The sequence below is a fragment of the Hordeum vulgare genome, chromosome 1H, assembly GCF_904849725.1.
Source record: "Hordeum vulgare subsp. vulgare chromosome 1H, MorexV3_pseudomolecules_assembly, whole genome shotgun sequence".
Lineage (NCBI taxonomy): Eukaryota > Viridiplantae > Streptophyta > Magnoliopsida > Poales > Poaceae > Hordeum > Hordeum vulgare.
Window position 1 is genome coordinate 351,601,496 of NC_058518.1, and position 16,092 is coordinate 351,617,587.

Here is a 16,092-nt window from a genome sequence, read left to right on the forward strand (position 1 = left end):
GTGTTAAACAAAGTTTCCACGTTGCCACATAACCGCGGGCACGGCTTTCCGAAAGATTTAACCCTGCAGGGGTGCTCCAACTAGTCCATCACAAATTACCACAAGCCGCATAGAAATCCTCAATCACGAAGCTCGCGATCTCGTCGGATTCCCTAGTGGAAAACCTCAACTCTGAGATTACCCAAAGCATCACCGGAATCCCGATGCACAAGATATCTCGTCAAAGGTAAAACTAATCCAGCAAGGCCGCCCGACGTGTCGACGATCCCGATAGGAGTCGCGTACCTCGTTCTCAGGACACGACGGATAAGCACAGCGTACGGTGGCCTGATAGAAATCTCCCGAGTTGCCCCGGGTTGGCCCCGCAAACGGCTCTAGTTTTGGACCAGCACCAACAGCACTGGCCCCCCTGTAATATGTAGAATTACTCCTCGGGTAGTGCTAACTCCCTATGCATTTCAATATTATCAAGTTATTATGTTGGGCAAATGTAGAACCAAAGTTGGGCCTTGCCAGACCAGCTTTAATCTAAAACGAATTATCAAGGGGGTCCCCATAACAACCCCGAACGTGTTAGGAGCGCTCGATTATGGAACATAACACCGGTAGCCGAATCTAAGGGGCAAAGGTGGAACAAAACACCAGGCTAGAAAGGCCAAGCCTTCCACCTTTTACCAAGTATATAGATGCATTAAATTAAATAGTATTAATATGGTGATATGACAAGGGACCCATGTTATCACATGGAAGCATCTGCACCTGCAACTAGCAACGCTATCAACAGGGTTAAGCAAGCAGTAACATAGCCAATCAGTGGTTTGCTAGGGTGAACAGGTTGATGGTTTCATGGCATTGTAGAGAGGCTGATATTTAACAGGTGGTAGGCAACGAGACGTAAACGATAGCAACGGTAAAACTAGCATGGCAATGATAGTAATGGTATCTGGGGAAATGATCATCTTGCCTGAGATCCCGCTGAGAAGAAGAATGCCTCCGTGAAGCAGACGAACCGACGTAGTCGAACGGGTCCTCACAATCCGGCACGCTGCGGAACTCTATGAGACGAAGCAAACCGGAAACACAAATCAACACACGAGATTCACCACACGATGCCCAATACATATGATGCATGAGCTACTGCATACATGCAAGTCACGGCATGACAAATCACACAATCACACGTTGCACTTCTAATAACAGCTAACAACAACTAGCATGGCAGCAAGGAGCACTAGGAAAAGAAGACACAAAATGGCATCTCACGCACTATTTCAGACTTAGTGAAAATAACACCTCGTCAAAGTGCAGTTTTCAGCCTGAAGCAATATTGACAGCAGCAAAACCTATAGCTACAGGACTCCAAATGTCATGAAACTTCACAGCATGCTAAAGAAACATAAGGGGTACATATAACTCCATTGGACCAACCCCAAAAGAGCTACAGGTCACAAGCTAGAAGCAAAACAAAACAGCAACAAAATAATAACAGATTCCAGACTTAGAAATATTTCAGCTCCTCTGAAACAGCACTATTCAAGCAACTTGAGGGCAGTCAAACAACACCTAAACATGCATTTCTATTGCAACCAAAAATACCAGGGACTAAACAAAACATCCAAGATCAACTCTCTAGTTGACAACTCCGTCAAACGACGCACGGATTAAATCCTACGAATTAATCAAAAGGGCAACATAGCAAAATATCTCGCGAACTAACCTCCTCGAAAGCTAAAACTAATTGCACAGAAAAATCCACGGGATTTTTCTACCCCGAAAACATATAAAATAAGTGGGGTTTGCAACTCAAAATAAAGCCACACATTAATGCGAGATAATACCTCTAAACGGGAAAATAAACTACCGGCAAAACCCTACACGGAAAAATACGAGTGACCGTTCTAAAAAACGTAGAAATATGGTCCCTGAAACATGGACATAAAATCTATGGCATACGGGCAATCTGGATACACACGAAAATTAACTACGGAATGGATCCTAGCTAATCAGCACGTAAAACGAGGCATTAGGCACTCTAACCAGCGTTAAATAAATATGCATGTTGGATAAACGTGTTCTACTCGCGGAGCTACCCCAAAACGATATATAACACGTTGCGATCCGACTAACGGAACTAAAGATACGGGCGTTTTAAAATACGTCTACTTCTGGAATTAATTATATCGCAAAATAGGAAAAGGTCTAATGGGCCGAATCTACATATGGGCCAATGGGCAACACGCTAAATATCGCCCGGGGCGGGGGTTAGGCGCTGGAGCTCACCTTGGGGGGGAGCCTCTTGGGCCGGTTAGGGGGAATCGCCCTGGACTAGGCCTGCTCGAGGTGGGCCGCGCGGGGCACGTGGGAGGCCGGCCCACGCGGCTACGGGAGGGAGAGGCGCCCGGCCTCGTCGTCCTCCTCTGGCCGAGCCGCACGAGGGGATGGCGGCGCCGACCTGCGCGGAGGCGCGAGCGCCACGGCGAGCCTCAAGTCCGGCAGATCCGGTGGCTAGGTCTGCGGCAAGCCCTCTGGCTGCTCGATCCAGGAGCTCGCCATGGAGCTCGGGCGGCTCCTGGTCGTCCACTGCGAAGAGAGGAGCAGAGAGGTTAGGGGGAGAGAGGAGGAAGAAAAGAGGAGAAGGGACGCGCTGGCCGGACCTGCGGGGGCGGCGCTCCGACGGCTCGCCGGCGGCGGTCGGAGGGAGGTGGCGGCGAGAGGACCAGGCGGCGGCGAAGGTGGCTGGAGGCGCGGGGCACCTCGGGCGCTGAAGGCGGCTCGGGAGGCGGCGGCGGCGGTTCGGGCCTGGCGGGCCCCGGATGGGCTTCGCGGGCCCGGCGGCGCTGGCAGGGGAGAGAGTGCCGCGGCTAGGGTTAGGGTTAGGGCGCGGATTTCGAGGAGGAGAGAGGAGGCTGTCCAAAAATAATAGGAGGGTCTATATATAGGCAAACCGGGGGGCTCGGTTAACCGGAATCGCGATCCGGATCCAACCGCGGGGTCGGATTCGGACGATTCCGAACGCGGGGCGTGCTTCGGCCGTGTTGTGTAGACATCCGGAGACGAGAGGGAGAGCGGGCGGCACGACACGAGTTTTTAACAACACCGATAGACGTCCGACGAATAACCGAAGACGGTGCCGCTACGGTCAACCGTTCGGGTACCAGTCGGTCTCCGATCGCGACGAAATTCGACAGGCGGCCTAGCTACATCTAATCGCGACAGCGTGCCAAGTTTCACCTCGATCAGAGAGAGTTTTAAACGTACTTTAAAACAGGGTTTCGACGGTGCCGCGGGCGCGGTCGGGCTCGGAACGGACAACGACGCAAACCGGCGACTATCAACGCATGCAAGTTTGAAAACTGGCGGCAACGGAGACAACGATGCAATGCTGATGATTCGCATGATGCGATGATGACACGACAATTAAAATAAGCCACACGACGAAAACGGAAAGAAAAGGGAAGCTTCTAGAACGTCGGCATCGGGCTGTCACATTCTCCTACTGGATTGATACATTGGTTCTCAAACTGAGGGAAATACTTACTGCTCCTGTGCTGCATCACCCTTTCCTCTTCAAGGGAAAACCAACACAAGCTCAAGAGATGACAGAAGGTTTCTGTCGACGTAGGAGAAGGATTTCTGGCGCCGTTGTCGGGGAGGATCAAGTCAAGAACTCATCCAAGTGTGTCTCAAACTCATCTCTTGCATTTACTTTTTTGCCTCTCGTTTTCTTCTCCCCCACTTCTGAAAAAAAATTACAAAAAAAATCTTTGCCTTTTTCGTTTGCCTTTTTCGTTCGCCTTTTCGTTCGCCCTTTTCTCTCGCTTGGTCTTTGTTCGCTTGTGTGCTTGCTTGCTTGCCGAAGTCACCATGACTGAAAACACCAAACTTTGTGACTTCTTGAATACTAATAATAATGATTTTATTAGTACTCCGATTGCTCCCGCCGCTAGTGCGGAGTCTTACGAAATCAATGCCGCTTTGCTGAATCTTGTTATGAAAGAGCAATTTTCCGGCCTTCCTAGTGAAGATGCCTTGCGATATGCAAAAGAAGAAATATGTGGATAATGATGTGATTAAGTTGAAGCTTTTTCCTTTCTCGTTGCGAGATCGAGCAAAAACTTCGTTTTCGTCTTTGCCCAAAAATAGTATCGATTCTTGGGATAAGTGCAAAGATGCTTATATATCCAAGTATTTTCCGCCGGCTAAGATTATCTGTCACCGTAATGATATCATGAATTTTAAGCAACTTGATCATGAACATGTTGCACAATCTTGGAAGAGAATGAAATTGATGATTAGAAATTGTCCGGCTCATGGCTTGAGTCTTTGGATGATTATACAAATCTTCTACGCTGGCTTGAATTTCGCTTCTAGAAATATCTTGGACTCCGCCTCAGGTGGAGCGTTCATGGAAATCACGTTAGGGGAAGCCACAAAACTCCTAGACAATATCATGACGAACTACTCTCAGTGGCACACTGAAAGGTCACCTGCTAGTAAGAAAGTACACGCTATAGAAGAAATTAACTCGTTGAGTGCTAAGATGGATGAGTTAATGAATTTGGTTGCTAGTAGAAGTGCTCCTTTAGATCCTAATGATATGCCCTTGTCTTCTTTGATTGAGAGTAGCAACGCTAGCTTGGACGTTAATTTTGTTGGTAGGAATAATTTTGGCAACAACAATGCTTTTAGAGGAAACTATGTTCCTAGGCCTTTTCCTAGTAACTCCTCTAATAACTTTGGCAACTCCTACCACAATACTCATGGAAATTACAATAGATTACTCTCTGATCTAGAGAGTAATATCAAAGAGTTTATCAACTTGCAAAATTTTTTCAATGCATCCATAGAGGAAAAACTACTCAAAATTGACGATTTGGCTAAGAGCGTTGATAGAATGTCCAATGATATTGATGCTTTGGCTCCTCCCAAGATCAATATGGATGAAACTTTGAAAGCTATGCGTGTTTCCATGATTGAGAGCAAAGAAAGAACCGCCCAAATTCGTGCTAGACATGAATGGCTTAAAAAGGTGTGTTCTCGTGATAAGAATCACGAAGATCTTAAAGTGCTTGGTGTGACTCCCATTGAATCTTTGTTTTCTTGTGTCAAATACAATGATGATGGGGCTGGATATGAATCCACTTTGGTTGAAAAACGCCCCAATGATTCGGAGTCCATCTATCTTGATGCTAAAAGCATTGAAAGTGGAGTAGAAGATATTAAAACTTTGAGTAGTAATGAAATTACTACTTTGGATTTCAAGGAATTCAATTATGATAGTTGCTCCTTGATTGAATGCATTTACTTGATGCAATCCATGCTAAACTCTCCACACGCTTATAGCCAAAACAAGGCCTTTACCGATCATATCGTCGAAGCCATGGTAAAATCTCTTGAAGAGAAACTTGAATTGGAAGTCTCTATCCCTAGAAAGCTTCATAATGAGTGGGAACCTACTATCAAAATCAAAATCAAAAACTATGAATTCAATGCTTTGTGTGATTTGGGTGCTAGTGTTTCCGTGATTCCAAAGTCTTTATGTGATGTTCTGGGTTTTAATGAGATTGAAGAGTGTTCTCTTAATCTGCATCTTGCGGATTCTACTGTCAAGAAACCCATGGGAAGGATCAATGATGTTCTTATTATTGCAAATAGGAACTATGTACCCATGGATTTCATTGTGCTTGACATTGGTTGCAATCCTACATGCCCTATTATTCTTGGTAGACCTTTCCTAAGGACTATCGGTGCTATCGTTGACATGAAGGAAGGGAATATTAGATTTCAATTTCCTTTAAAGAAGGGCATGGAGCACTTTCCTAGAAAGAAAATAAGATTGCCTTATGAATCCAGGAATGAGGGCCACTTATGGTTTGAGCACCAAAGACGACGATACGTGATTCTATCGCCTTATGCCTAGCTAAGGGCGTTAAACAATAGCGCTTGTTGGGAGGAAACCCAATGAATTTATTTATTTTTCTTTCTGTTTTGTTGCGTCCACACCATCATAATTCTGTTATGATTGTGTTTTTTGTGTTTGAGCCAAGCAAAACCTTTATGACTAGTCTTGGTAATGGTTGTTTGATCCTGCTGGAAAAAGACAAAAACTTTTTGCTCACGAGATGATTTTTCATTTTTATTCAGAAAGAGTTTTTGAGTTGATTCTTTTTGCTGCTGGTTGATATGCCTTTTTCCCAGCCATTCGTAATTGTTCAGAATTTTTGAGGTACCAGAAGTATATGAAGTATACAGATTGCAACAGACTCGTCTGTTTTTGACAGATTCTGTTTTTGTTGAGTTGGTTGCTTGTTTTGATGAAACTATGGTTAGTATCGGGGGTACTAGCCATGGAAAAGTGAGAATACAGTAGCCCAACACCAATATAAATATAAATCAAGATTGCTACAGTACCTAAAGTGGTGGTAGTTTGTTTTCTTGTGCTAATGTTATCACGAGTTTCTGTTTAAGTTTTGTGTTGTGAAGTTTTCATGTTTTGGGTGATGTTCTCATGGACAAAGAGATAAGGAGTAGAAAGAGCTCAAGCTTGGGGATGCCCAAGGCATCCCAAGCCAAATTCAAGGTCACCAGAAAGCCTAAGCTTGGGGATGCGCCGGGAAGCCATCCCCTCTTTCGTTTTCAATCCATCGGTAACGTTACTTGGAGCTATATTTTTATTCACCACATGATATGTGTTTTGCTTGGAGCGTCTTGTATCATAGGATTCTTTTCTTTTTGTTGTTTCACAATCATCCTTGCTGCGCACCTTTAGAGAGAGACATGCACTCATCATGATTTTGCTAGAATGTTCATAGTGCTTCACTTATATCTTTTGAGCTAGATAATTTTGCTCTATGTGCTTCACTTAGATCTTTTAGAGCACGTCGGTGCATGACTTGGTAGTTAGATTATGCTGTGAAAGTAGTCCCAAAGGTGATAGGTACCCAAAGAGGATACAAAAACCTGCATCTTCATGTGCATTGAGTAGAAAGAGAAGTCTTGATTCCTCTTAATTAGTTTTGAGACGTAGATTTGGTAATATTAAGAGTTATGTTAGTAGGGTGTTGTGAATCTAGAAATACTTGTGTTGAAGTTAGTGGTTCCCGTAACATGCACGTATGGTGAACCACTATGTTAGGAAGTCGGAGCATAATTGATCTATTTATTGTCATCCTTTGTGTTGAGGTCGGGATCGCGCGATGGTTAACACCTACCAACCCTTCCCCTAAGAGTATGCGTTTAGCACTTTGTTTTTATTACTAATAAAAAATTTCGCAACAAGTATGTGAGTTCTTCATGACTAATGTGAGTCCATGGTATAGATCCACTTTCACCTTCCACCATTGCTAGCCTCTCTAGTGTCGCGCAATTCTCGCCGGTGCACAAACCCACCATATGCCTTCCTCAAAACAGCCACCATACCTACCTACTATGGCATTTTCATAGCCATTCCGAGATATATTGCCATGCAACTCCCACCGTTCCGTCTCATGACTTGTGTTGTCACTCTCATATTGCCATTGCATGATCGTAAGAGAGCTAGCGAGATGTTTCAACGTCATACGCCAAGCTAGATCGTTGCACATCCCGGTACACTACCGGAGGCATTTCCTATAGAGTCATTTCTAAGCTTTGAGCTGCGAGTAAATAAAAGTGTGATGATCATCATTATTAGAGCATTATCCCATGTGAGGAAATAAAAAAAAGAGGCCAAAGAGCCCAAATAAAAAAAGAGAGGCCCAAGAGCCCATAAAAAAAGAAAAAAAGAAAGAAAAAGAGAGAAGGGACAATGCTACTATCTTTTTCCACACTTGTGCTTCGTAATAGCACCATGTTCTTCATGATTGAGAGCCTCTCGTTTCGTCATCACCATATTCTAGTGGGAATCTTCATTATGTAACTTGGCTTGTATATTCCAATGATGGGCTTCTAATTTCCCTAGGTTTTCGTGAGCAAGCAAGTTGGATGCACACCCACTAGTTCTCCTTTTGAGCTTTCACATACTTATAGCTCTAGTGCATCATTTGCATGGTAATCCCTACTCATTCACATTGATATCTGTTAATGGGCATCTCCATAGCCCTTTGATACGTCGAGTCAATGTGACCATCTCCTCCTTTTTGTCTCACAACCACCACTACACTCTATTCCACCTATAGTGCTATATCCATGGCTCACACTCATGTATTGCGTGATAGTTATAAAAAGTTTGAGAAAGTAAGAGTGCGAAAACAATTACTTGGCCAATACCGGGGTTGTGCATGATTTACATTAGTTGTGTGAGGATGATGTAGCATAGCGAGACTATATGATTTTGTAGGGATAACTTTCCTTGGCCTTGTTATTTTGAAAGTTCATGATTACCTTGCTAGTTTGCTTGAAGTAGTATTGTTTTCATGTCAATAGCAAACTATTGTTTTGAATCTTACGGATCTGAACATTCATGTCACATAAAAGAAGGTACAAAGTACAACTATGCTATGTAGCACTCCACATCAAAAATTCAGTCTTTATCACTTACCTACTCGAGGACGAGCCGGAGTTAAGCTTGGGGATGCTTGATACGTCTCCAACGTATCTATAATTTTTGATAGTTTCATGCTATTATCTTGTCAAACTTTGGATGTTTTGTATTCCTTTTATATCTTTTTTGGGACTAACTTATTAACTCAGTGCCAAGTGCCAGTTCCTGTTTTTTTTCCATGTTTTTGACCCTTTTCAGAGGAGGATTTTAAACGGAGTCCAAACGGGACGAAACTGCCAAAAAGATTTTTTCCGAAACAGAAAAAGATCGAGAAGCCTGAGAATCAGGGCACGGGGCCACCAGGGCCCCACAAGCCCCCTAGCCGCGGCCAGGGGGGGCGCATCCCAGGCTTGTGGGCTCCCTGGGCCTCCTCTGCCATAGGTCTTTCGCCTATAAATTCCCTAAAATCCCAAAAAAATCAAGAGATCATCGAAAGTACTTTTCCGCCGCCACAAGCTTCTGTCTGCGCAAGATCCCATCTGGGGCACGTTCTGGTGCCCTGCAGGAGGGGGGATTCGGATACGGAGGGCTTCTTCATCAACACCATGACCTCTCCGATGATGCGTGAGTAGTTCACCATAGACCTACGGGTCCATAGTTAGTAGCTAGATGGCTTCTTCTCTCTCTTGGATCTTCAATACAAAGTTCTCCATGATCTTCATGGAGATCTATCTGATGTAATATTCTTTTGCGGTGTGTTAGTCGAGATCCGATGAATTCTGGATTTATGATCAGCTTATCTATGAATCTTATTTGAGTTTCTTCTGATCTCTCTTATGCATTATTTCATATCCTTGTAGTTCTCTTCGAGTTGTGGGTTTTGTTTGGCCAACTAGATCTATGATTCTTGCAATGGGAGAAGTGCTTGGTTTTGGGTTCATACCGTGCGGTGATCTCATCCAATGACATAATGGGTAGCGAGGCACGCATCGTGTTGTTGCCATCAAGGGTAAAAGGATGGGGTTTTCATCATTGGTTTGAGATTATCCCTCTACATCATGTCATCTTGCTTAAGGCGTTACTCTGTTCGTCATGAACTCAATACACTAGATGCATGGTGGAGTAATAGTAGTAGATGCAAAAAGTATCGGTCTACTTGTCTCGGACGTGATGCCTATATCTATGATCATTGCCTTAGATACCGTCATGACTTTGCGCGGTTCTATCAATTGCTCGACAGTAATTTGTTCACCCACCGTAATACTTGCCATTTTGAGAGAAGCCTCTAGTGAACACTATGGCCCCCGGGTCTACTCCACACCATATTTTCAGCCTTAAACCTTTTTCCTTGCACTTTTCGCCTTCAGATCTCACTTTGCATTCAATCTTGAAGGGATTGACAACCCCTTTATAGCTTTGGGTGCAAGCTCTTTTGTGTTTGTGTAGGTACTCTGGACTTGAGGAGATTCTCCTACTGGATTGATACCTTGGTTCTCAAACCAAGGGAAATACTTACTACTCCTGTGCTGCATCACCCTTTCCTCTTCAAGGGAAAACCAACGCAAGCTCAAGTGACGACAGAAGGTTTCTGTCGACGTAGCAGGTCCATGTTTAAACTTGATGCTAGCAATGGACCTAGCTACTTAGGCTACTCCCAATGCTCCACCTTGTACATGTGCTAAGGCTGCCACATAGGCAAATAAATTGATGTGGCAAGCTAATTAATAGAAGAGAGATGAATGTGGTGATCCCAGGAAGAAACAATGCTAAGCGCATGAACCTAGGTAAAACAATTAAATGAAAGAAATGCTTCAATATGCACAACGTTAGTTGAAAATGCATTAAATAAGGAGGCTTAGCTACAATAAGCTAAGCAACTATGTATTGGGGACTTTAGTTGCTAAAGTATTTAATGTGGTTAGCACCTCATCTTAGCACCAATGCATTAAAAGTGGCCTTAGGGCCCGATCGGAATTTCTTTGGCTTCCCGCGCAACCAGCTTCTTGAGGGAGCCAACGCTAGCCAGCTTCCCACGGGAGCCAAGAGTGTTTGACAACTCCGGGTTCTTTTTTTCCAGTCCAAATCCATTCATCGCAGATTTGAATGGAGAAAGTTAGGGGGAGGGTCAGCTCACCATGAACCAGGGGGTGCGAGGAATCGGCGGCGGCACGTCGTCCAGCTGGCCGGTGGCAGGGTGGCGTCGGGATGGTCAGCTCCTAGGGTTGACAACAGAGAGGAACAAGCGAGTCGATCTTGTGCAGCCAGTCGATCGGGATCGAGTGGGGGCTTTTGCGGTCGTTCGATAGCATGTATGTGACATCCCCGAATTATGCTAGAGTAATCTTTGTAATCAAGGTACAGTAACCTCGGGATTAAGCTAATTCATTTATGCTAATCCAGGAATGATCTCTTCTGGAGTCAAACTCCAATTCAAATTTTCTTGTAATTCAAATTCATTTGAAAAGTGAATTTAAAGTTTTGCAAACCAGTAAATAAAAATCATGAATGGGTTCTAAATATTCTATAAGCATTTATGAAACTGTAACCAGTATTTTATGAGTTATTCTGGTACCTCAAAATAAATAAAATAGAAGCCATATTGTTTTAATTATATGCCTTTTAGTTTATGTAACGCCCAAACTTATTTCAAGCCATCCCAAACTTTTGTGGCAACTTCAAGTATTGCAATGAGGTTTTTTGAACAGGTTTCACTATTTTACAAAGGGACAAATTGTGTTAAACAATTGCAAGGCAAAAATAAATAATAAAACTAAAATGGAAATAAAATAAAATAAAGCAAAAAGGCTAAAATCCCTTCCCCCTCCCCCGGGCCTTGGCCCACATTTCTGCCAGGCCAACAGGCCGGCCAACCACTCCCCACCGGCCCACACCCGGGAGGATATAAACCCCGAGAAAACCTATCCCCCACCGGTTCCCCCCACTTCCCTCACTCCCTCTCCCCACACCACCCAACAACGGCTCCCTCGCTGCGCTGCGCCGCCCCGAATCCCTTCGGTCGCGCCCGTGCCGCCCTGCAGCTCCCTACCGCAGCCCTCTCTCCTCACCGCACGCCCTCATGCCTCCCCGACGTGTGCCCTGGTCGTGTTCGCTGCGCGCTGGCCGCGCCCCGCACCTGCGCCCCCTGCACCTCGCCGCAACTCGCGCGGCCGCCGCTAGCCGCCACCACCGCCGTTAGCCACCACCACCGGTGTCCATCGCCACTCCGGCCACTAGGTCGCAGCCCCGAGCCCCCGTGGTAGCAGCCCCGACCCGCTCGTGCCCTCGCCCCGTGACCCCCAGCAGTCCCTGCCGTTGCCGCTTACCCAAGCCGCCTCGTGCGCCCCTAACCCAGCGTCATGTCAGCCGTCGCCCGCGCCATGCTATGGTCGCGCCACCGCTCCCCTGCTCGCCACACCATTGCTCTGCCGCTCGCGCACCCCGTCGCCCGTCGCTCGTTGCATCACCGACAGCCCCCACTGGCCACCGTCGCCGGCTGCTCCCACTGCTGGCCTCGGTCAGAGCCGTGTCCACCTCGTGGACCGAAATGATCAATGGGGATTAACCCCTCACTAACCTCCTCTCTCACTATTAACAGTTCCCCACCACATGACACGTGGCCCCACCCCTAAAAACGTGTTAAAACTAGAATAAAATAAAATATGTAAATAATAATTTAATTAATTAATAAGTTATTAAATTTAATTATTAAATTAGGTAATTTATTAATTAGCCTAGTTAACCTGTGCTTAACCTCCAAAGTAATTAGAGTAATTCATTGGGTTAGTTAAACTTAATATAATTAAATTAATTCTGTTAATTAAGTTAAGCAGGGTATGACATGTGGACCCCACGTGCTAATTAATATTGTTGGAAATATGTCCTAGAGGCAATAATAAAATAGTTATTATCATATTTCCTTGTTCATGATAATCGTCGATTGTTCATGCTATAATTGTATTAACAGGAAACAATAATACATGTGTGAATAAATAGATCACAATGTGTCCCAAGCAAGACTCTAGTTGGCTAGCTCGTTGATCAATAGATGATCATGGTTTCCAGATCATGGGAATTAGATGTCATTGATAAGGGATCACATCATTGAGAATGATGTGATGGAGAAGACCCAATCCTAAGCATAGCACTAGATCGTATTGTTTATATGCTAAAGTTTTTCTAATGTCAAGTGTCTTTTCCTTCGACTGTGAGATTGTGCAACTCCTGGATACCGTAGGAGTGCTTTGGGTGTATTAAACGTCACAACATAACAGGGTGACTATAAAGGTGCACTATGGGTACCTCCGAAAGTTTCTGTTGGGTTGGTACGAATCGAGATCGGGATTTGTCACTCCGTCTGACGGAGAGGTATCTCTGGGCCCACTCGGTAGAACATCATCATGAGCTCAATGTGACTAAGGAGTTAGTCACAGGATGACGTGCTATGGAACGAGTAAATTGACTTACCGGTAACGAGATTGAACAAGGTATAGGTATACCGATGATCGAATCTCGGGCAAGTTTTATACCGACAAACAAAGGGAATTGTATACGAGATTGATTGAATCCTTGACATCATGGTTCATCCGATGAGATCATCGTGGAACATGTGGGAGCCACCATGGGTTTCCAGATCCCGCTGATGGTTATTGGCCGGAGAACGTCTCGGCCATGTGTGCATGTTTCCCGAACCCGTAGGGTCTACACACTTAAGGTTCGAAGACGCTAGGGTTATAGGGAAATGTTATACGAGGTTACCAAAAGTTGTTCGGAGTCCCGGATGAGATCCCGGACATCACAAGGAGCTCCGTAATGGCCAGGAGGTAAAGATTGATATATAGGATGGATGGTTTTGGACGTCGGAAATGTTTCGGGCGTCACCGGTAGCGTACCGGGACCACCGGAAATGGTCCCGGGGGTCCACCGGGAGGGGCCACCAGCCCCAAGAGGTAGAATGTGCCAAAACGTGGAGGGCAACCAACCCAAAGTGGGCTGGTGTGCCTCCCACAAAGGGGCCCAAGGCGCAGGAGGTGGAGAGGGGGGGGGGGAAACCCTAGGCGCAGGTGGGCCTAAGGACCACCTAGGGGTCCGCCACCCCCTCCCCCTGCCCTGGCCGCCTTACCTCCCATCGGGGGGGGGGGGGCTACCGCACCACCTAGGGTGGGAACCCTAGGGGTGGCACCCCCTCCCCTCCTCCTATATATACCTAGGGGTTTGGGGCTGTTTTGCACACAGTTTCTTCTCTCCCTCGGCGCAGCCCTGCTCCTCTCCTTCCTCCTCTCCCACGGTGCTTGGCGATGCCCTGCCGGGAGACCTCGTCTCTCCATCGACACCACGCCGTCGTGCTTCCGGAGATCTTCCCCAACCTCTCCCTCCTCCTTGCTGGATCAAGGTGCGGGAGACGTCACCGGGCTGCACGTGTGTTGAACGCGGAGGTGTCGTGGTTCGGCACTAGATCGGAATCACACCGCGATCTGAATTGCCGCGTGTACGACTCCATCAACCTCGTTCTAGCAACACTTTCGCTTAGCGATCTTCAAAGGTATGAAGATGCACTCACCCCTCTCTCGTTGCTGGTCTCTCCATAGGAAGATCTGATTATGGCGTAGGAAATTTTTGAATTTATGCTACGTCACCCTACAGTGGCATCCGAGCCAGGTTTTCTATGCGTAGATTCTATGCACGAGTAGAACACAAAAGGTTGTGGGCGATGATTTGTCAATTGCTTGCCGCTACTAGTCTTATTCTTTTCCGGTGGTATTGTGGGGTGAAGCGGCCCGGACCGACCTTACACGTACGCTTACGTGAGACTGGTTCCACCGACAGACATGCACACCGTGCATAAAGGTGGCTAGCGGGTGTCTGTCTCTCCCACTCTAGTCGGATTGGATTTGATGAAAAGGGTCCTTACAAAGGGTAAATAGCTTTGGCATATCATCGTTGTGGCTGTCACGTAGGTAAGAAGGCGTGATACGTCTCCATCGTATCTACTTTTCCAAACTTTTTTGCCCTTGTTTTGGACTCTAATTTGCATGATTTGAATGGAACTAACCCGGACTGACGTTGTTTTCAGCAGAATTACCATGGTGTTGTTTTTGTGCAGAAATAAAAGTTCTCGGAATGTCCTAAAAATTTACGAAGATTTTTTTTGGAATAAATGAAAAATACCTGCGCAAAGATCCACCGGAGGAAGTGTGCCAATGGGCCACAAGCCCACAGGCCGCGACCACCCCCCCTGGCTGCACCGTGAGGGCTTGTGGGGCCCACGTGGCACCACCGCCTCCAAACTCAGCTCTATTTATTCCGTCTCGCCCGGAAAAAATAAGAGAGAAGGATTCATCACGTTTTACGATACGCAGGCACCGCCACCATGTGTTCTTCATCTGGAGGGCAGATCTGGAGTCCGTTTTGGGCTTCGGAGAGGTGAAATCGTCGCCATCGTCATCATCAACCTTCCTCCATCGACAATTCCATGATGTTCTTCACCGTTCGTGAGTAATCTCATCGTAGGCTTGCTGGACGGTGATGAGTTGGATGAGATCTATCATGTGATCGAGTTAGTTTTGACGGGGATTGATCCCTAGTATCCACTATGTTCTGAGATTGATGTTGCTACGACTTTGCCATGCTTAATGCTTGTCACTAGGGCCCGAGTGCCATGATTTCAGATCTGAACCTGTTATGTTGTCGCCAATATATGTGTTTTTTAGATCCTATCTTGCAAGTTGTAGTCACCTACTATGTGTTATGACTGGGCAACTCCGGAGTGACAATAGCCGGAACCACTCCCGGAGATGACCATAGTATGAGGAGTTCATGTATTCACCAAGTGTTAATGCGTTGGTCCGGTTCTTTATTAAAAGGAGAACCTTAATATCCCGTAGTTTCCATTAGGACCCCGCTGCCATGGGAGGGATGGACAATAGATGTCATGCAAGTTCTTTTCCCTAAGCACGTATGACTACATACGGAATACATGCCTACATTAGATTGATGAACGGGAGCTAGTTACTTATCTCTCCATGTTATAGCTGTTACATGATGAATCACATCCGCCATACTCATCCATTACTGATCCACTGCCTACGAGTCTTTTACTACTGGTCCTTGCTACGTTACTTTGTTGCTGCTACTGTTGCTACTGCTGTTACTTGCTGCTGCTGTCACCACTGCTGTTACTCGCTACTTTGCTGTTACTTGTTGCAATACTTTTCTGAAGCCGTTGCCAGGGAAGAATAGTTCCCCGTCCACGTGCTATTTACTGGCGCCATTGATACAACAGTTAGGAATAGTCTGCCATCTACAGATCTTTTTCTGACACCGTTGCTATCATACTGCTTTGCTACTGATACTTTGCTTGCAGACACTAATCTTTCAGGTGTGGTTGAATCTGGCAAACTCAGTTACTAATACTTGAGAATATTCTTTCGCTTCCCCTTGTGTCGAATCAATAAATTTGGGTTGAATACTCTACCCTCGAAAACGGTTGCGATTCCCTACACTTGTGGGTTATCGAGACCATTTTCTGGCGCCGTTGTCGGGGAAGGCACAACTATATTCTCTGAGTCACTTGGATTGATGTCTGCTGGTCACTATGAGGAATCCGAAAGATCCTAGAACTAAAATCTTGCCTT